The 23567-nt window shown below is 33.7% G+C and overlaps 1 protein-coding gene across 5 annotated transcripts in view; it reads left to right on the top strand.

The window, feature by feature from the left end:
• The window catches only part of Epha7 (EPH receptor A7), a 140804-nt gene that overhangs the window by 57390 nt on the left and 59847 nt on the right, over positions 1-23567 (top strand). The window lies entirely within an intron of this gene.

The following is a 23567-nucleotide window of genomic DNA, read 5'->3' on the forward strand; positions in this document are numbered from 1 at the left end:
TAAAAAACTTGGCTTTTTTAATTGGCATTAGAGTATGTTAAGTTCATCAGTAAATGTGGAATCCTGTGACTGTCCAAAAATTTCTAACGCGTAACTTTGCAAATTTAGTGAATATGTCAAAAGAAATGATAGTTGTGAACTTGTAGCTTAGCCTTTTGTAGTTTTTGTTACAGTTAATATGTTCTGAAAATGCTTGTAAGCAAGTCAGCTTGAGAAGCCAGATGTTTCTGAAACTACCAGAAAAATCTTATAACTGGAAAAACTTACAAAAATTGGAGCTTTTCTCAGCTGAGCCTGTTGAAAGACGCTGTGCAGTCCATAATTAGTAGATGTAGCCAAGGACTAGGTTATTACCGGTACAAAAAGTGGGCCTGCACTACATGATGGAGTTTTGTGACTTATAAGAAGGTCCTTATGGTCATTCACTCACTGCCTAAAACCAATCAGCATTCTAACTAAGTAAAGCCTGATCTAGCCTTCCTTTTTCTGTTAATTTTAGCGCAGTATTGCCTATTTAAGTTCCATCTGTATAATGACAACTGCATATGGACTTGTGCTGAGAAATATGTGTGTATACACTGCACTTTTTAATATGGTCAATGGACTGCTACTGTATTCTAGGAAGTAGTGGGAAAGAATGGGGATAAAAACTGAAACTCCTTGAAGAAGAAATACATTGTTTCTCTGACTGGTCTCACTAAGAAGCAATCAGCAAATTGGAATTTGGTGTAAGGAACTTGATTTGGGTTGGAGTTAGCATTAGGCAACCAGGGAAGAGAGAAGCAAACAAAATCAAACAAAGGGGAAATTGAGTTGTGATGTAGTCTTGTTGGAATCTTATTCAGTCTCCGGGGAATAGTCTCCATTTAATGAACTTCCATGTTATCCTTTGTTGAAATGATTTTACACTTCGGTGTTTCCCAGACATTGACTGTAAGTTTCACTAGGAAGGAATATGGTATCATTTTTCAGACAAAAAAAAAAAAAAAAGTCTGATGGAGGCAGGAAAGTGAGTTCTGCTTCACTTCTTGGCATGTATCTCAGCAGCTGGTAAAATAATTTCTTTTGTCCTTCACCAAGGGGATTGTGACCACCACATCACACCATCCATTACATAAAATTAAATCATGTTTAAAAAAAAATAAGGGAGCAAAGTTCAGGCTGCATTTAGAGAAAAACAATGAGATAGTATGCAGTGAGAGGACTGGGTTTGGGGAGGAAGCAAATAGTTGCTGATGGAGTGTTAATTTTTGTGTACCCTCCACAGTACATCTTACCTACTAACTGTAGTTTATTCCTTCCTTTTATTGGAAATAGATTTTTTTCCCTCACATAATACATCCAGATTACAGGTTCCCTTCCCCTCACTCCTCCAAGTTTTTCTCTACTTTCCCTCCCATCCAAATACACTCCATTTTTGACTCTTATTAGAAAGCTAACAGGCTTCTAAGAGATAAAAACAAGGTAAAATAAGAGCTAACATACCAAAATTGGACAAAATAAACAAATGAAAGAGCCCAAGAGAAGGCATTAGAATAAGACACCCACCAGTTTGCACAGTCAGGGGGCACCAGTTCAACTTTTTCATGTTTTGTGAGTTATGTAGATGTTGTCTCCTCAATCCACCCTTGTTCTCAGATTGTAGAGTACAACCTTTAGTCTTGAAAGCAGCCTGGGTTGTTTGAGAATTGCAATGGAACATCTTTGGCTGACAACTGTAGTAAATGTGTCCTAATCATAGGATTGGAAGCTTCATTTGGTGAGAAGAGATGGCTGGGTGGAACTGTCTCCTACATTCTTTAACAACTCCAGTTAGATTGCCTTAAGTACCTCTCTAAGTATGAAGCAGATGTTTTCTGAAGGCACAAGGGTATACCTGGGCATCAATCAGTGTGGTACAGGCATCCTGATATCACTTATCACTGATATCTTAGGCTCTTTTCTCTCCTTTATTGTAAGTTTTATTGTACGTGGATGAATGGGTTTTATAGCACTCCTATATCATATTATTAAATGTCTGAGTGAATTTGTGAAATTTTACAAGTAAAACATTAAATTTAAGAATATGATTTCTAAGGGATCACCAGTAAATTGTTTGACCCAAATTATTGCAATTAGTTATACTGACTACCTTGGAACTTCCTAAAGTGTGTGCATATAACCATATCAAAGACTGTTTCTTAAATTGCTTAGTTGAATAATCTATTATATGGAAACTCTCAGGTTGAAGAAAATAAGAACTACTGAAAGAAAGGTGTTCTAATAATGCCCTGTTGACATTAATGACAGAATAACTTTGAGGGATAATTTGATAAGTGTCATACTATCTCTGATTGTCATTTCATTCCCTTTCTTTAAGGAAAAATAAAATTGTATAATTAGTTTTATGCTTATCAATGCCCAGAACCCATTTCTGAGTCTATGATTCATTTGTGTCCCTTTGATTTGTGATATTTATGTAATGTTCCAAATTAAATATATTTGTGAGGTCAAATGATACAGCAAGATACATAGCAAAACTATACTAAAAAAATCTAGCACAAGTCATTTTCTTTAATTAAATGATTCTTGAATTAAAATGATTAAACTATAACAGTTTTTTCACAAAGTAACCCAAATCATTTCTTTACAATGATTTAAAATGAACACAATCAACTTACATGTTAAATGTATAAAATGAATTACTTTCATTTAAGTTGTATTTTTATATTTCATGGAAATAAACCTTGGTTTATATTTTAAGGAAATGCTATTAAGAAAATATTTTTTCTTGTTCAAGGACATTTACTGACTATGTAAGTAGCATTATATTTGGCAGTTTCCATAAGATATCATTAGTTCACCACTAGATTAAAAACAAACAAACAAACAAAAAAAACTACAAGTCAAAAAAAAAAAAAAAGGAGTAAAACATGTTTTGGAAAGAGTGTTAATTTTTTTAAAAACTTGTATGCATGAACACATCTATGGAATCTGTAGCAGAAGAGCTGGTCTCTGTCCTTTCTAAATTCTTACTTTCAAGCTTTGAGCCCATTGTGTCTGTATCGATGATGGGGTGTGCAAGGAGGAAAAGAGAAATAAAGTCTTACAGTGATCTGTCCCTCACAATCAAAGACCTTATAGAAAGTGACTTCGCAAAGTGTCCTTTCACCCTCTCTCCCTTCCCCCTCCTTCTACACACTGGAGGACAGGCTGCAAGAGCAACAGATGGAAAGCAATGATCTCTAAAGCAGGAAGGGAAGCCTCAACAAAACCGAGCCCTTTATGTTTTGGGGACTTCCAATCTCCAGGACTGTAGGAAAATAACTTTTAAGTGAGACTATGGTATATACTAGTGGACCATGCTGATTAATGTAATTGTTCATCTGTGAAATAATTAGACTTCAACACATTACTTTGAAAGATAATATTGTTTTCTACAAACATGAAGCTAAATAAGGCATCCCTTTGTGTCCTGCGCTGAGGGGCACAGATATTTATACTGTTTTTTTTAACTTATTTAGTGAGGAACCATAGTGCAAGGTAAAGTGACCTCTAGCCATGCTTTGTTTTCCTTACACAAGATAAGCTGATTAGCTTCCTAAGGAGACATGGAGGCTGTGAAGTGGTGGGGCCACAAAGCTCTGTACAAATTACTTACAAATTTTTATTTCAGTTTTCAAGCTTGAATAAGTTTGTCATATTCTTGGCAATTTTAATCTAGTAATTTGCATATGATTAAGAAGTAAGTGTTGTATATAATATTCTTGTGAAATAATTTATATAACTATATTTTAGAGGATTAAATTTGTAACTTACTAAATTTAAACACTTTCTTTTAAATAAATAGTGGATTGTTAGCCTTGAGCAGTCCATAATGACAGCATTATGTAAAGCAGTTCTTATACTCTGTACTGCCCTTAATAGAAGGTCTTTCATTTTGCTACTGAAATTTTATTGAATTAAGTCCTTAGCCACCATAAATGAATTCTCTAAAACAATATTTATAAAGGAACAACCTCTTCACATTTAAATTTTTTAAAAATTCATTTAATTGACAAATAGAAAATAAATTTCACTAAAATGTGCTCACTTATTCTTTTCTTCTAAGGAGAAAAAGTACAAAAGCCATATTCACTTAAGGACATTAATTAAGTGTGAAAAAGTGTGCAGGGTATAATCTTTGGTAGATATATGTTAAATTTATTCTGAGATACTAAACAATTAAAAGTAATAAAATAATAAAGTTATTGTTATGGTAGTAATAGGAATCAATACAGAGTGGACTTTTGTTAATCTTAGCCAGTCATCTCAGTGATTACTATCCAGTGTACAAACAGCTTTGTTGTGGGAGTCATTAATCTGTTCTTGTGGATCCAATTGTCAAGCTATTTCTATTACTACAATAAAAGTATTATTATAGAGACAGACCATGAAAAACCAGAAAATAGAGCTTCATAAACTGTTTGTGTATGAATGGATATTCATACATGAGCAGGTAATGATGATGATAATAAACACTGTGGTCCATGGATTATTAGAATACTTCCTATGCATTGCCCATCCCACCCATGCAAGCCAGTTGGGTTCTTGAATCTACATAGTGGCATCACCTTAAGGGCAGTAGGAGATGGTCTTTACATCAGTGAGCACATGGCTGTTCCATTTCAGGACCAGTCTACTGAAAGAGAGAGTAAATGTTGATTATTCTATTCCTCTCTTTGTTGGTGATGAATTGAAGCAAATTTGATTCAGACAAGCAATCTTGTGGAATGATGCAGAGCTATCTAGAAAACATCTGTACTCATCCACCAATGCAGTAAATTAGAGCTACCTATGAAAGACATTGATTCACGAGGATCATTAACAGTTCTAACCAACTGATCCAAGAAATAGGGTAAAGGAGAGAACACTATCAAGATCTTGCTTCTCAGATCTGCCAATTATAACTACAGTAGGCTGATCTTTACTTGCGTAAATCTGTTTTTTAGAAGCAATGGACAGAATCAATTAAGAGGTGAAAGACCTATGAAAATTTATCCAACTTCCCTACACTTCATTTACAAACAGGTCAATCAGAAAAGGAGAGGTAATTGTTCCATTCCAACGAAATTAATCCAGGACACTCAGAGCAGATGAGGTATGCTCTGTGACAAAGTATGTGACAGAGATTCACATATAGACCTCTGGATACTTGTCTTATTGCAGACAAGGACAATGGAAAAGGTTGTGTGAAAAACAATTACCATAGGTTTAAGACATGTAGTTCTTAATTATCCATTGTATGCTGATATCATAATTAGCATCTCAAGTTTTGATAATATATGGTCATTATGTACAACATATAGAGAGATTCAGAACATTGAGCATAGCATACATAAAGACAGTTATATGTGATAAAAAGCAAACACTGGTTTGGTCATTACCACTAATGTATTATAAGGTATTTTTAATACTTTTAGTCACAGCTATTAATTCTAGATAGATCAGACTATACCATACAGAATTTATTATAATGATGTGATAAAATGCTTTTAGAACTCCCAGTGTTTGGATGAGCTAGTAGACCCCCAACATTACATGTTGAAAAATGTAAATGGAGTAGCATCTGAGATCCTTAGCAAGCCTGCCACAACAATGCATGAAGGGATGCTTTTCAGCTAGGTACTGATAGATTCAAGTATTTTTGCAGTCGTCTGAATGAAGACAGAAGGAAATCCATTGGATTTGTACACATTTTGAGCTATGAAAGCAGTTTTACTAGGAAACTTGAGGTAGAAAACATCATAATCCTATTTTCATGGTCAGAAACAAAAACACTGTGGTCAGTGCAGCAGGTATGCTTTGTGTTGGCTAAATTGAATTGTAATAGATTGCTTTTTATGCTGATTTCATACAACATTTATCAAACTGCTAAAGACTGAGACAGAAAATGAGTCTGAGTTTTGTTTGGAAAGAAATGGCTGTTGTTGTTCTTTTTTAATGCATTATCATAACCTTGTTTTCTCCTTGTTTTGACATTTCATTCTATTTCTTGCATGTCTGACATCACCAAGAACCCAAATTTAGTCTCACATAAACTTTATTGTTGAGAACCCCCTAATACCAGAAATAGAGGTCATATAAAGGAGACATGTTAACTCTATAATGAAAAACTATACATGTATTACTATTTCTCCTGTAATGTGTTACCATCCTTAATGCTATAAATTCAATATACATCTTATAGAGGGCCTTTGTCTATAACTATACATATATAGTTATGGGGATATATGTAGCTTGTTGCTATATAGTATGTTTTTATTACACATTTTTAACTTACTATTTCTTTTCCCATGTATCATAAATTGTTCCTCATTATGCATGTTCACCTGTTTTTAAATGTGGAAGGATTTTGTTGGATGCATATTTGTGTGATAGTGGAAGACTAGTTATGTATCAGTTACAGAGGTGGAGGAGTGATGAGCAAAGGGGACAAGACCAGGCTGGAGAAACATACAGAATAAGCTGACCTGAACAAGGGGGAGCTCCTGCACCCTAGTCTGATAGCTAGGAAATGAGCATAAGACTGACCCAGATCCCCTGAATGTGGGCGTTAGTTAGGAAGCCTGGGCAGTCTACAGGGCCTCTAGTGATGGTTCAGTATTTATCCCTAGTATACAGATGGACTTTGGGAACCCATTCCACATAGAGGGATATTTTTTCAGCCTAGACACATGGGGGAGGCCTAGGCCCTGCACCAAATGATATGACAGACTTTGAAGGCTCTGCATGGAAGGCCTCATCCTCCCTGGAGAGCAGAAAGAGGATGGACTGGGGTTTGGTGGGAGTGTTAGGGCAGGATGGGAGGGTGACGGAACTGGGATTGACATGTAAAACACCTTGTTTCAAATTTAAGTAAAAAAGGAAAAATGTTTTAGAAAAGTCACACAAATACATGTTTATAAATGTGAATCAATAGTAATTGTGTTTCTTCATTCTTTTTGTGGTATCCATGCTAAATATATATTTTTTTCTAAGAGTTGTATTTTTTTAATACTAAGTTCCCTGTGCAGCATCAAATTGTTCTTAAAGACAAGAAAACTATTATGTACATTCTTGACAGATGTCAGTAACAGCAAGATGTATTTATTATTTTGAGCAGGAAAACTGAGTAGCATATAAAGCCATATTTTCCAATAGCTATCACTTAATTGGTCATTTTGTTTTGTATATCTATTCTATGTGTATAATAAACACATCTAAGAGAATTCAACATAGAAATTAGATTTAATGTTCTTCTGAATCGCTAAAATTATCCTGCCTCTGTTTTTAAACATTTTTTATTGTCCTTGGTGTGTAAATAAATGTATTGATAGTAAAAAATTAAGAGCACATCAGGAAGACTTTATTTAATAATAATGATGCAAAATAGTTTTTATGCCATTCAATTTATCTAATTTATAACTGTTAGACTGCCACAGCATGCCTTTCATCTACAAGAATTGCACCCTAGGGAGTAGTCAACTTATTAATTCATCACTTGCCTTTCTTTATGGTTGCAAGTCCTATTATTGTATGAACACAGAGTGACACTCTTCTAAAAGCTGCCAGCCAACTGGTTCCAGTCTAGCTGACCTTTTGTTTGTAACCATGATCCTAATGGTTTTCCTATTGGCGTCTGTTTCTCAAAGATTACATTACAATCTACCTCTTTGTCTTATGGTATCTTGATGGGGACAGAACAGTAAGAGTGAATTGCACACCTGCAATTACAAAGCTTTAAAAGAGGAAGGACCTGCTTCAAGTTAACCTGTAGGCTTTTTTTTAAATGCCTTTTGATTTATCTGTCACTTGATCCATCAGCAATGAATAATTTTCATGGAAGGTGCACTTTAATTACATTCCCATTTGACTTGCATTATCAACCTCTATCTAGGTAATTAATCTCACCAAGTATCCAATTTCGGCCTTTATTGCTGGCAGGCAGACCTTCTGAATTATGTGTGCCTGAATGGGTCTTGGGTCTTTTCACCAAGCAGCCCCAGAAAGAGATCTGAGACTCTCCAAATCCCGAAACTATGTCTTGGATTTTTTTCTCAAAGATACTGTGAATAAATTATATTTTGTATCATACATGTACACCCCCAACTTGTAGATTGTTGTAATACTTAAGATTAAAACTAGGTTGTCTCTCTCCTTGGTGTGCTCACACTGTTCGTCACTTTGTCAGGGGAGGATGTGTGCTAAGTTAGTAAATACAGCTAACACTTGCATCTGTCTGCTCATGTTGGGTAATATCCATCTAAACATCAGTGAATTATTTTACTTTGAAATTATGTGTTGTTGAATTAATATGAACAGTTTGGGTTGAAGATAAGTCAAAATCAGAAGGACTTTAAATTATCTTTCTACTTTCTATTGTCATACTCTATTTTCTATAATTTTCCCTATTCTAAGTTTAGGTACTTGACCATTAGCCTAACTTTGGAGTTTAGTTGCTAAATTTCCACACTGAATAATACAAAAGATCATTTTACCATTTTAGTTTACATGTATATATGTATAAATACTCTGAAATTTTTTATTGTCCTTTTTGCCCAAAACCTATAGATTTTGACAGTTTTAAGAATTTGGAATTATGCAGTATTTTACTTCTCTATTCAGTACACTTCAAAAATGTGGAGAACTCCTTGAGAATAAATTAAAGCAGGGAGGAAACTAGTTTGGCTTTCTGAAAGGGCTTTAAATATATGACACAATTTTAAGGGACAGAGTCGTCTGCTGTGTGGAAGAGAAGGCCCTCTTATCATCAGCACTGAAGAGGTTAATGTGACACCCAGGAAGACATAGATTGGTGATAGTGCGGAAAATGAAGAGTATTTTCTTGTTACATACACAGTTATCTAAGAATGCAAGCTTTGTATATTGGAAATCATTTTGTTGTTGTTGTTGTTGTTCTTGGTTTTTGAGGCAGGGTTTCCCTGTTTAATAGCCCTAACTGTCCTAGAACTAGCTCTGTAGACCAGGATGGCCTCAAACTCTGAGATCCACTTCCCTCTCCTCTGAGTGCTGGATTAAAGGATTGCACAAGTATGAATTTATATTAAAATTGAAAATTACATTATTGTCCTTATGTGTGTATTGGCCTCCTATCATGTGCAGTTTATATATAGGGTACAATTCACAACTTGTAAAAGTTTAATGACTCTAGGTATCTGCCCCCAGCCCTAACTTCTTACAACATCCTGCTTATGGATCTCCACAAGACTGTAGAGTATGATTATATTTATAAGATCAAATACCACACCATTAAAATATAACAAATATAATCTTATCTTAATCTTTCATTGTGGGTGTAACTTTGTTATTTTAAGGGGGAGCTCCTGGACCCCCCCCCCCAGACTGATAGCTGGGAAACCAGCATTGGAGCGACTCAGACCCCTGAACATGGGTCTCAGTTAGAAGGCCTAGGCAGTCTAAGAGACCTCTGACAGTGGAACCAGGATGTATCCCTGGTGCAGGAAAGGACTTTGGGAGCACATTCCCCATGGAGGGATACTCCCTTAGCCTAGAGGCAGGAGGGAGGGCCTAGATTCTCCTCCAAATGACTTGACAGATTTTGATGATCCCTCCTGGAAGGCATTAACCTCCCTCTGGAGTGTGAGGGGATAGTATGGGAAGGGGTTTTTGGGGCATGGAAAGGAAGGGGAGGGAATTGGGATCAATATGGAAAATAAGAAAAATAATAAATATAATAAATAAATAGATAAAATCCCATATTAACCATAAAAAACAATTGAATACTTTTTAATATGTAACAAGTTTACATTCTTAAAATATTTAACATTTCTTTATCAAAAAACCTATTCCAACTGGGCATACCTTTAATCACAGCACTTGGGAGTCAGAAACAGGCGAATCTCTGAGTTTGAGACCAGCCTGGTCTACAGAGCATGTTTCAGAAAAGTGTCCAAAGCTCTTGTAAAACTGAAAAAAGTAATTCCTATTCTTCTTAATCCAAGAATTGTTTCACTTTATACATTTGGGAAAAACTATTTCTTCTTTTTCTTAGTTTAATTGCATATTTATTATCTCAAGTATTTCTGAAGAAAAAAAATAATTTATTTGTTTTTACTAAATATAATTGCAATGATTATTTACAATTTATACAGTGGAATCAATGAGTTGAAATTGAGCAGAATGAATCATTCTAGATGATTTACTACTATGAATTTCTCAGTAAGGCATGTGTACTCACATGTTCCCACTCAGAACTACATCTACATTAATTTGTATTACACATTTTTTCTTTTATATTTTCCTTTTTAATTTATTTTTTATTTTTATTTTACAAACCAATCCCAGTTCCCTCTTCCTCCCTTACTACCTCCCTCTTTCCCTCTTGAAGAGGGAACTAGAGAAAGAGAAGGGGAGGAAAGGAAAACATGTTTATTACACATTTTAATAATCATTTGTAAAGGCACAATCATGATGTAGTTTTTTTTTGTTTGCTTGCTTGTTAGCTTTATTTTAACTTATGTTGATCTGTTTGGACTATTGAATCATGAAAATGTGTATCTTTAAGCAATTGTTTTTATTCCCTATGTTTGAATTACAATACAGACATTTAATTAAAATTTAGAGGTAAAAGGACTGAAATTATATAATAGTGAGTCCACAGATTCTTGGTTTGGATGTTAAGTATGATTCGAGAGCCATGAGATTTCCTTCTGAGTTGTCTTCTTTTCCAATCTATATTCTTCAGACATACATTTTTTCAATGGATTATCTTGCTGAAACATGTATGACTTGGGTCATTGAGGCAACAAATATCTTGAGCTGATATTATATTCTTACAGAAACCTAAATTCAGTTTCTATGTAGTAGTGAATTCAAAAAAAGATAGAACACAGAGACATACAAACTGTCCCTTGGATTTAATCATAAGTTTGTATTTCAGTTTGATAAACTGATTTTTGAGCTTGGGCAGATGATTAGATCTAGCTCATAAGTTAATCACCATGTTATATAAGTAGCTTTGTTATGTAAGCAATGATGTGCCAGGGTGAATTTTTTGGGAAGCCATGGTCCAAATGTAACTCTATAACAAAGCAGAATCTTGTTAAAATAAGAAAAATGATGCTGCTAATTTTATTTTTGATTAAAGTTGTCTTCTCTAATCTAAGACATAGCACTCTCACCAATCTAGACTATTAAAGAATTAAAAATTATTGCATAATATTTTAAAGTAATACTAATGTTTGCTTGGAATCTGAACAAACCTTTCACAGTCTATATAATTCCAGGAAGTAATAGAGGCTTATTAGTTTATAATTGTTTACAAAATTGGTATTTTTCCTGAATAAAGTAGGTTTTTAGTGATTTTTTTTTAAAGATTCTAATATGCATCATTTATTTCAGTGATCTTGACAATTAAGCTGTGAGGCAGATGTTGAGTATGATACTGCATGTGACTGTACATATCTGTGCATAATTTTTAATGTTTATATAATTTAAAATAAAGTTGATTAACCTTTCTGTAGAAATTTATAGTATGTACCATATCATACTATGCATAATTTGTCACCAGACTACTGGGACTTTTCTACATTCCTATTCAATTTATATGGTATTTTGAAGGATAAATAAATGATACTTAATGGTAATGCTTTCACAAGAATGTCAGTGGAAACTTCTGAAGGTCAATAATCTGGATTTGTTTAGATTTATAAAGGAATATTCTTTTTTCTTTTCTTCAAATAATATGATAGCCCAATCCGATTTGGTTTTTTTTTTTTTTTTATTTCCATTGAATATTCAGACAGTTAACATCTTTGAGAAATTTTATTTATTTGTAAACATGTGTATTTGAGTTGAAATCTCACTCAAGGCCAGACTATGAGAACTCTGAATTACTAGAGTGCATGTAGGGGAGAGAGCTGGGTTTTGATGATTGATTCAGATTCTCAAGTAAGCAGAACATTCACTCTCCTTGTTCTATTTGAATTTGCAAGGGATCTACATATTCCTCTTTCATCTAATATAGTCAATTGGATTCTACTTGTATTATTAACCCTTTATCTGTTGACCAAATTGAGCCTTCACTTTGCACATTTACCTTTACCTACATGAAACTTTGTTACACTTTTCGGAGTGTTGTTTAAGAATTAAGAAGCTAAAATGTGCAGAGTACTAAGAAAGAGGAAGGGTTTGAAGGGACTTCCCATGTGCTTTTTGGATTTGCAGGGCATAAAAAGACAGCGAGTTCAGACCCCCCTTTACATAGAAAATTGCTTTCTCTGTCTTCTCATTTATTGCCCTGGCTTGTTTTGTTGGTAAAATTTTCCTACAAGATCTCATTCTGAATTCTTGTTTCACTGTCTTCTCTCCCACATTCCCTCTCTCCTTCCTTCTTTCCTTCCTTGCTATGTGTTTTCATGGTGAACAGCTGATTGCTGAGGGAAAGGCTTATTTATAACAGCTGATATTCTAGCGCGACAAAAGTCCTGTGGATTGGCAATTTATTTCTTTTCTTAATTTTTAAGTATTGTTGTTGTTTTTAGAGAGAGAACATTGTGGAGTCTGTCCTCTCCTCCTACTCTGTGTGAGTTCCTGAGATTGAACTTGGAATATCATATTGGGTCCCATGTACTCTCACTTGATGAACTATCTTGCTGGCCAGAATTTATTGGTTTAAGCCCTACCTATTTCCCCACCCTCATTCCATGATCTTTATTTCTTTGAGTGTCTTCCAACATAGAACTGTGTTTTTGATATAAGTGCTAAGAATAACAGCAGGTCAGTCTTATTATTTGGTATCAAAGAAGAATATTTTTTTTTACCAGATTCTTATGAGAGAAATCTCTCACCTCCTGAAAATACTTATATAAATCTGAAAACCTTTTTTTTTTTTTAATAGCTGTTTGAGATTTTTAAAATAGATTTCCCATCTCCCTACTTATAAAAAAAAATGCAATGCAACAGAATAGCTAAACTGCTTTTATATTTGGAAAAGCCACTATTTTTTATGAATAGAGTTGGTCAAAAGCTTACAGAAAAATAGGTCTTATTTCTACTCTATATTCCAAAGAATAGAAACGTTCTCTTGTTACTGCCTTGTTCTATCAGTGTGTAAATATATTCATTTACTGAATGACCTTATGGTCTGACCTTCAGACAATGGTGTGCAGTCCTCAGAACCTTGCTTTAGACCACTGGTAATCCCTGACATTTTTCAGCAACTGTATCTGTGAAGATCATTCTCTAGTGTTCTGTATCTCTCAGGGGAGAAAAGTGAATCTTCGAACTGTGCATTTGAAAACAGTATCATTTTTTTCTCCTGTTTGAAGGACACTTTCTGTGAAGATTTTCACTATGATGACTGTACTCCATCCAAATACAGTAAATGTTAACATGGGTTCCCTTAAATTATTATTTATACTTCATTCATGTTTTTTTTATAGCTACTTCCAACTCATTATCCTGTAACTGTCAAACCAAAAACACATTAGCTGATTTAAGCCTCCTTGTTTTTCTCTATATGCTGCTTTTATTGCTCAGAACATCCTTCATATGTTTGTTTTTAATGTTAAGTTAGGAGAAGAATATCATACAAAGCAAGAGGTTGCTTATGTGATTGTGAGCATAGTGGGAACCTGTTGTTGGAGTGAAGCCATCCCATTCTGTTCTTGCAAGGTGACTGGGTTTTCTTAGAACTACACCTTTTGCTGCCCTTGTGGCTTTCACTGTGATGATACCGGATGTGTAGGCTACTGTAACACATGGCTTATGAGTAAAATCCAGAATGTTCATATATGCTTTGTACTTGCTCAGTTTATGTAAGGAACATTTCTCTGGTTATTCTTAACAGACAAGTGTAGTGTTGTACATAAACAATGTGACAATTGTACATTATTTTTTCTGATATTTTAAAGCTCTGTAGTAGGTGAAGGACTTGAAGGTTTTGGTCAGTGAGCCCCTAGGATCTATCTTTTACTTTATTATCAGTCCTAGAATGTAAAGTTGTGCCACTGTAGCTGACCTTTTTAGGTGTTTTCTGAAGATTGACCAAGGTACTCAGGCTTGCGGGACAAACATTCCTACATGACCTAATAAGATGAGTTTTAAAAGGTAAATATTACAATTAAAGATTATCCAGCTTTTGTTGGCTTGAAAGGATAATATCTGTGTCTCTTTTTTATATTACAGTTACATCCATACACTGTATATCTTTCTTATAGTATATATATCCTCAATAAGCCATCTTTTCAGACTAACTATAACAGGTAATGGAATTTTATTATCTCTGATTTGAATGTAAATAATCTCAATTTCATTGTTGAATAGAAAATATGGTAACTTTTAAATTTAAGAAAATATTGAGGAATATGTATTAATTTATAGTTCTTCATGTCTTGATAAATAATTTTATAAGAAGTTAGAAAATATTATTGTTTCCCAGTCTATATTTTAGAAAGACCTATAATTTTATCTTCTTTTTAAAATCTCCAACTCTGGGTAATATTTATATTACCAATTATTTTGTCACTGCAGATTCAATACTCTTTTCCCTTTTATGTCTTTATCTTACTGTTCCATAACTACTCTGGTAGTACCTCTTGAAAATCATAGGTACTTTTGAAAAATATACTTATTTCATTGCTTTTTCTCTTTATTTTTAAAATGCAGTTCTCTATGTCTTTCATGATGCCCTGAACACTAATAAATCCTTTGGAATTATAATGTAAATGCCAAAGAAACTGTTAAATTTTAAATAGAATTCATGTCTCAGGATTGATCAGTGCGAAAAGCTTATGTTGCAACTGTAGACAGATAATACATCACATGTGTGGGTGACTGTGCTGCACATTAACTGAAAACCTCATGCTTTTCTAATAGTAAAACCAGAAGGAGGGGATTTTTTACAGTATGTCTTGAGTATCCCCATATGTTCTTGAAGGCAGAGAAATTAAGCCTAGAGTTACATAAAAAGTTTCAGGGAGGAGTCAGCCCTTCCTAGTATTAACACTTTAATGACTCACCAGCAGTGAAACCTGCATAATTTTTATTATAGGAAATATATTATTCAGAATGCAGGCAGACAGTAAGCAAATTGCCAGGGATGAAGTGGCCGGGGAAAGGACACAGGATGGACACGGGCCTCTGGCCCCGCTCAGCATTCCAAGGTGATTTCTCTTTTCCTGTCTTGTATTGCATGGTTTTCCTAAGTCTCCAAAAATCAGGTCTGATCAATTTGTTGCTAGTCATACTGGAAATTATTTGAATAAGGGCACATATCACAATCTATACCAGTTCCATGTTGTATTAAGTGTAAAGGTAAAACATGCAAATATATTCATGGTTATCAGGGAAGGAAATGAATTTGCATCAGACTTTTAACCTTGGTATTTGATTTGATTCAGAACATCCTTGTTCTAATGCATAGAAAAGCCACAAGAAAACAGCTTTCCCTGCAGAACAACAGAATTGGCATCTTAACGTGCTGCTTTGGACAATGTCCATTAAGTTTGCTAGTTGTTAATTGTACAGGTTTTATATTATTTTGTACATTATGAAAAATAAGCTTTATAAATAGAAACACAAAATTTGATTTGATTAGTATTTTGTATTTAATTTGTCTTAAGTCTTTTCTCCACCACTGTTATAATCATACTAATTTGTATTTTTTAATTCTGGATTTAAAACTACTCTAAAAGTATTTTATTCAATTACATTGAATATTCAAGTGTTTTGTAAAGTATATTTTACATTTACCTTCAGAATTTAAGCTATATTAACAAGAAGAACATAAAGTCAGTAGAAATGTTTATATAAACTAGTCTATTTCTGCAGTGAAACAATTTGTCATATTAGAGCACAGAATAAAGCTTTATTAAAGTGACAACTGTGCCTTTATTTAGAAACTGCAAGTAATTAAAGATTTAAGCCACATAGCCAATAAAAGAATGGCATTTCCTAGTGTTCTTTAAGTTAATACCCTATTAAAGATATCAAATATACAAAGTCCTGGTTCTTCTGTTTGTTTGTTTAATGGTGTGTTGTCTTTACAGTGTCAGATAGTAAAAATGTAGTTGCTAGAGTTAAGGGCTGACCGTGTAGCTCATCACATACATAAAACTCCAGCACCAAATCAAAAAGACCTATTTTTTCCATTATCATGCATTTATAATTTGTTAATATTATTCATTCATACATTTTTTAAAAAATCTTTTTTATTTGGACCGGTTTGGTTTAGTTCTACTCATCAAATACTTGTCCTTTGGTCAGTTGATCTTAACTTAGAGTGAGGTAGGCAGTGTAGTTTCCTTATGTTGAAATGAGTTATACTTAAACACTTACACATAGTAAAATGCCTTCAGAGTCAGGCTCCTAACACTGTAATTGAAAAGAGGTCATGTACTGTGTATTTCTTTAATATATATATATATATATATATATATATATATATATATACTGATAAGTTATTTCTCTTGAATTGTGTGACAAAATGATACACACTGTTTATTGTCTCTGTTTGCCTTAAGGCAACATTGTATAATCAAGAATCAAGGATTGTTCATTCATTCTTGGTTTCAGGATTTAGAAAATGACATGTTTGCATATGATAACCACCGAATAATATAAAACAGCACCTTTGAAGAAATAATTACAGATTAACAGGGTATACTGTTTAGAATTGCTTTCCATGTCCATAAGGGTTACACTGTGGAATGTCTTAGATGAGAAGGGAATATTACCTCATTACACATTTCATTTGAAGTACTTCTTGTCCCTAGTTGTTCTCATCATTTCTTTGACAATCCATATTCATTTCCATGCATATGAAATAAGTTCACCATTCCTTCTAGAAAAAGATGTATTTTTCCATGTAATTTTTTTTTTTAAAAAAAAAACTCCTGATTATATTTGATAGGAGGGGCTTCAGCTCCAATGACCTCATGAAGATGGGTTCTAAATGTTTTAGGTGTAATAAAAAAAAAAAGATGTATTTTTATTCTAGCTATCTAAACTGTATTTTTTTATTTATTATTTTACATGTCGATCCCAGTTCCCTCTCCCTCCCTCCCTTCCTCTCTCCCTTCCTCTCTCCCTCACTTTTACCCTCTCTGCCCTCTCACATGCACCCTAACCACCCTCCCTTCCCATCCCCCCACCCCAAAGGACACAGATTTAAGGATGAAGACAATTGAGGAAAATCCTTTGGATTTCCTAGAAGAATATGTATTAGGGGAGAAATCAGAACATAGTTTTATTCTAGAATATAGTTGTACATGTGGAAAATAAAAGTAGAGATCATCTTTTGGGGCCATCTCTGACCATTGCTTTTCCTAAGATCTTTGTAGTGATACCCTTTGTGTACATTGATGTGTGCATCTTTTGCCAAAGTTGTATCCAAGTTGTTATAGGCTCATTGGCCTTCCATGGTATTAATTTAGCACTCTCATATTTGTAGGTTTTTTGTCTGAATAGCCCATTGCTTCATTGGAATGATTAACATATATGTTCCATTTTATTTTTTTCAAAAGATTTGACTTTCTCTTATTAATTTAAGCTGCTTTTTACTAGGAAGATTGTACATTTAACAACATACCTGGTTCCACTTTCCAGCTTTGTCATATTTTTATTTTATTAAGGATGCTATACATGGCAAAAACATTTTAGATATCAAAATGTTTGAAATGAAGACCATTATGTGAGAAAATCCAAGATGCTCCAAAGCTTATATAAACTCATCGTGCCATTTAGTGGTTAGAATCTATAATTTAAGAGATATTCTTTTGTTTTAAAAGTGTATAACAAATAGCTACTTTTAAAAATTATGTGAATAATAAATATATTGGTAATCATATTTGACATAACTCTTTGCTTATTAGTTGTGAAATGTAAACTTTGGAAAGCTTTTGGACTGTGTGCTATGGCACTGCTAGCTTGAATAAAAAGAACATGCTTATTTTTATATTTTCAGTGATGTTCCTTATACTCTGGCTTAGATAATAACAAAACCTTTCATCCATGTTTGAAGTAAAGACTGCTAATACTTGGCAATCAGAATGTTCATTTCTGCTGTTTAAAAGAAGTATGATGAATGCTTCCTGGCTAGTATTTCCTTCAGACCTTGTGGAACATACTCTGCAGTAATTTATATTAGTTATATGTTATTTATCACTTTAGAAGAGATGTGCAGAAGAGAAAATGCTCATTTAACTTAACATAGTTGAATATTTAATTTAGCAAGAACTGTATTGCTCTATTTATTTCAGCTACATGGCTATCTTAGCTAGTGTTTCTATTGCTGTCATAAAACATGACAATCCAAAGCAACTTGGTGTGGAAAGGGTTTGCTTTAACTTGTAACACTCAGACCAAACTCCACATTGAGGCAGGTGCTCAAGGCAAGGATCTGCAGGCAGGAACTTGAGCTGAGAAGCTGAACAGTTAAAATCACTAATAAATTATATGTGAAAGTGTGACAGAGGAACAGGTTCAAATAATTATAGATCATCCATTGAAAGTATGCTAAGTGTAAATTGTATGGTCTGCTGGTTGATACAGCAGTAAGTAGAGATATAACATGGTCTTGGAGTTTAAATCATAAAGCCAAAGGTTCAAAGAAAGAGATTAAAAGTATAAACACATCAAAAGAAAATGCTTAGAGTGATAGCCAAAACTCAAAAAGGGTCAGAGCCACAGTGAGCAATGAATCGGGGAGGAAATTTAGAATTTGATACCACAAAGCAAAGCATCAGTGTTCAAAGGAGAAGACGTGATACATCCATTCGTAGTGATAGAAATTTGTGATTGGAGGAGTGACAACAGAATTCTGGAGGTGATCAAATTATAAATTCTGGTGGTCATCAGCATGTTCCACACCTCTTTACTTTTTACTACCCAGAGAATAAATGTAGCTGATAATTAGCTCTGTATCACAGTCATCACTGTGAACTTGAACTGTTATGTGTGGTTATAGATACAGCGGGTTAACTATTACAGACAAAATGATTTTAAAGTTAGGTGTGATATGAAGGAATTGACAGTTATTTAATTTGAAAACAGTTTAAAATGAGTAACTTGGAAAAAAGTGAGGAAGAAATAATAGTGATGTTTAAAAACTCTGCAGGCTTATTTCTTAGGAAATTTTTGCATGCAGGTACAATTTTTTTTACTCATCTGCCTTGCTCATTGATTTAATAACTGTGGGGTGCTTTTGTTGAGCTGAACACTCCTGAGCAGTGGTGATGAAGTAGTATACAAGGAAGATATAATTTTTATTATGCAATGAATTATGATGTGTTGATACTGAACTTTTTTGTACTAATGGTAATCACACATCTTCACCAAGCACCACTCATGGAACTCTATTCAAAAGAAATAGTCATGCAATACAGTTTCACAGAACACTCAATAAAACTTATTGAATTAGAAGTAAAGGGTAATAAGTCAGCTCATCTTTATTTATGTGTTTTTATTCTTCTCTCATACAATACACCCTAAATATAGATCAACTCTAGGTCTCCCTGTACTGCAGGTTCCACAGAACCTGTTTATTTCTCTCAAGAATTGCTTGGCATATAAGAGGAAATGTAGTATTAAACATTCAATGAAGAAAATAATTTCTTAATGTAAATATTGCTTTCTGTGCTGTCGACTTTTTAAATCTAGAAATATTATTCCTGAGTCGTTGGTTGAACTTATTGATGGGAAGACATGTCATGTCATTTAGTCAGTGGATATAGGCATTTGAACTACATATCTCTTGAGCTAGCAAAGAAAAAATATTTAATTTCATGTATTTGATAATAACTGAATTTTTTTCATTAAGATATTTCTCATTGATATTTTCTTGATTCAAACTGCTTTGTGTAATCATGTGTCTGTATCTGCATACCTACAGAGATATAGATTCATTAAACTACATTTGAGTAAAAAATACAAAGCAAGCCAGTAAATTGCTAAAAATTCTATTAACACAGTTGATATTGAATAAATACACACTACTTTCAATATCTAGTAAAATGATGACTTATTTTTCTAGAATGTTTTGAAGATTCTCTTTATTTACCTCCACATTTGTTTTAACTGGGTACTCTATCTACGTAGTTACATGATGTAGTAAGGGCTAAGTATTGAGGGTGGGAAAGAAGAAGTACATTCAGGAATTATCCTGATTTCTACTGCTTTGGACGATTTTGTAATTATATAGAATTTGACATAATTATTCCTAGAAATGGCTTTTTCATGTTACTTTACTAAGTCTGGCTTTGCTTATCATACAGCTTAGGGGGTCTAACATAATTTGCAATGTCTTGCCTGCTAGTCTCGGAGACAGGAAATAGGATATATGTTTCTTTGTATGTATCTTGAAATCACTATTGATTCCTTCTTTTCCTGGCTTTTCTCCCCTATCTGGAATAATGACCCACATGGTGACTTGCTCCAATATTTTTGTACAAAATGTTTCTTTACAATGCTGGGGTCAGTACTCAAGGTCCTGGGCATATGAGGCAAGTTTTCTGCCTAGAACTAGGATACTGGCTCTTTTATGTTCATTTTAAAAATGTGTTCATCAATGTTCTTTGGAAGAAGTATATGGCATTTTGATAAACTCTAGTTTCCTAAGCCTCTTGCACAGTTCCTCAGGATTGTGTTCTGAATTCTGGAGCCTCCTGTGTCATTTCTCTTTACCTTCTGTACTGATGACAACAGGGTGCTTCTTCTTCTCCTCCTCCTTATCCTCCTCCTTCTTCTTCTCCTCTTCCTCCTTCTATATCTCCTTCTTCTTATTTTTGAATATAGGCATATATTTTTATTAGAAATTTCACTATATATATATTTTTTTTCTTATTTTACATATTGATCCCAGTTCCCTTTCCCTCCCTCCCTCTTTCCTTCCCTCCCATGTCCCCCGACCACCCTCCCATCCCACCCCCACCCACTCCACAAAGAGGGTGATGCAGTCTTGGAGGGCTCAACAAAATCTGTCAAGTCATTTGGAGGTGATTCTTTTTTAAGTGATTCTACTCCAATTGAGAAAGCCTAGTAGCCACTGAGTTAGGGAATATTACTTGGCACTACTTTAATTAATTTGATTTTGAACTAGAAGATTGTCTCATTATTTGAGATTTCCTTGGCCCATCTACAAAGATGGTGCCTAACTAGATCTATCACATAGATCTGGATCAATGTGATAAGGACTTAATTATAAATATGTTGTAACTATTGCGACATCCAGCAAAGGGATGTCCAAACAATATAGATGTGTTTAACTATTCTGACCATCACTTTAATTCTGCATTTTATTGTTCTAAGCAATCATATCCACAAATATTAGTAATAGCTTTGCTGGGGTGAAATCTCTCAAAACTGTTCTTTGTGATCTAGTCATCCTGATCCTTCATGAATGACCTAATATGACACTTCCAAGTTAAAACAGACCACCAAGGGTGCTTGGAGGTAGTTTTGCTTCATGATGAAACCCATGTGAAGTGTGTAAGTAGAAGGACTTCTGGAGTTAAGATTTTAATATTTCAGTTGTAGGGAGCTCTCTTTGAAAACATAGCTTTTTATACAGATTTGGTGTGAAAATGTTTAGTGGAGCAGATGGAGATCCAGCTGGTAGAATATATGTTTGTCAGGGTATCTGGCATTTAGCTACATCCAAAAATGCTATCAAACTGAAAGACGCTAAAGAGCAGCGCTGTATGGAAGCCAGTGTGATCAGCCAGGGGTAGAGTTCTTTCATTTTTGAGTCCCTAACCTTGTAGAGATACATTTTAACACACATGGAATTTTCAACTTTAAAAATAAAATCTGAGAAAATGTAAATAAAATTGTCAAACAGCTGCCTTTCCAAAGTTTTGATTGTTGTAAGCCAAGAAAATGTGCTTCCCTATGTTGAAATATAGCGTCTAATGAATAGTCTGTATCTCTAAATGTACAATAAACACGTACACTTCCCAGGACTTTGAATACTGTATACTGAAAATCATCGTTTTTGCCTCTTGCTTAACTGTAAGCAGTGATAGAAGATAATCAGTAAAGTAGTGAGAAAAGAGAGATGAGCATCTTAAATATGCTTACAAGTATTCTACCCAACAGGATACTTAACTGAAGTGAATGGATGGTTTGGTTAATTAGAAAATAATGTGTTTACTACTGAGTATTAAAATGTATATACATATATATATATATATACACATACACATATAAATGTATAAATCAATATATTACACATATGACATTTGTTTACATTTAGAGCATTTAGACAAGGAAATACTTCCATTTAGGGAAAAGAATTCACCTTGTGTTTTTTTATTTCCATTTTTATATTAATAAAACTTTGATACAACCCCTTAAATTAAACTCATTAAATGGCTCAAATTTTATTCATTGCTGTTGGATTTTAATTTTTACTTAGTGCTTGGAGTAGTACTCAGGTCTGTATACAAGGCAAGCAACTGGTCTACTACTGTTTATAGCCTACATTTATATTTTTGCTGTTGTCTGAATCTAACACATGGAGATTCTACACCCCACTGAATCATGGAACTCCTTATAGAAGTGAACAAAAGTATCTGTGGAATCTTTGCAGGGATCTTTCTTGGGAGTTTATTTAAATTACTGAATCCAAGCAGGATTTTAATACTGATATTATCCTATGACCTCATGAAGAAAGGTTTTTACATATTTAAGGTATAATTAAAACAAGATGTCATGAAAGTGTGTCTTTGATTCAGTCACTGATGTTAACAAGAACTCTGAGCATTACTCTAAAATACCATCTTATGAAAACCTTGAACTAGGAGATGCTTGCTTATCACTGAGTGAGTTAGGTATGCTCAAAAGTGAATATCTGAAAATAAGGATATTTATCAGAAAAGAAGTAATAAATTTTAGAAGTCCCTGGAAAGACTCATATTTCACAGAGTAAGGAAAAATGGAATATGCCAATAGTCTGCAAAAGATAATTGCTTCTGAATTAATTCCAGGGAAATTTTTATGGACTATTTTCTCTTATATTTAAAAAGAATATGAATACCACATTTATGCTTCTCAAATATCTTAAACTTCACTTGTTTTATAATACTTTTAACAGTACAAATTTTATATAGTCTAAGTTAATATATGTAACACAATTTAAATAGACTCTAAATTATGTATGTGTGTATAAGTATCTACATGCATATATTTTTGGATGCATGTATTTGTGGGGTATATAAATCTGTGATTAGTTTATATCATACTAAACCTGGTATTAGAGTTTATGTATGTGATACTTCTGTGAATCCTCATTAATCAATGTTAGTTTGATTAAATTTAGGGATGAGGACATAAAGGATTGTGGAATTGGAGTAATCCAGATTTGTACAGAGGCAAGAATAAAATAGGTTCTTTTGGATTTTTATTTTTTTTATTGTAAAATTTCTTTTTACTTTTATGTATGTACTCTATCTGTGTAACTCCAACTATATAAAAATTCTTAAAGGATATGTCTAAATGTTTACACAAGGAACTGACTAATTATTTTAGGGAATTTGTGAACAACTGACTGACTGACTCTGCTCAAGCCAATGTAGAGTTGTGTGGCT

The sequence above is a fragment of the Phodopus roborovskii genome, unplaced genomic scaffold (genome assembly GCF_943737965.1).
Source record: "Phodopus roborovskii unplaced genomic scaffold, PHOROB, whole genome shotgun sequence".
NCBI classification, from domain to species: domain Eukaryota; kingdom Metazoa; phylum Chordata; class Mammalia; order Rodentia; family Cricetidae; genus Phodopus; species Phodopus roborovskii.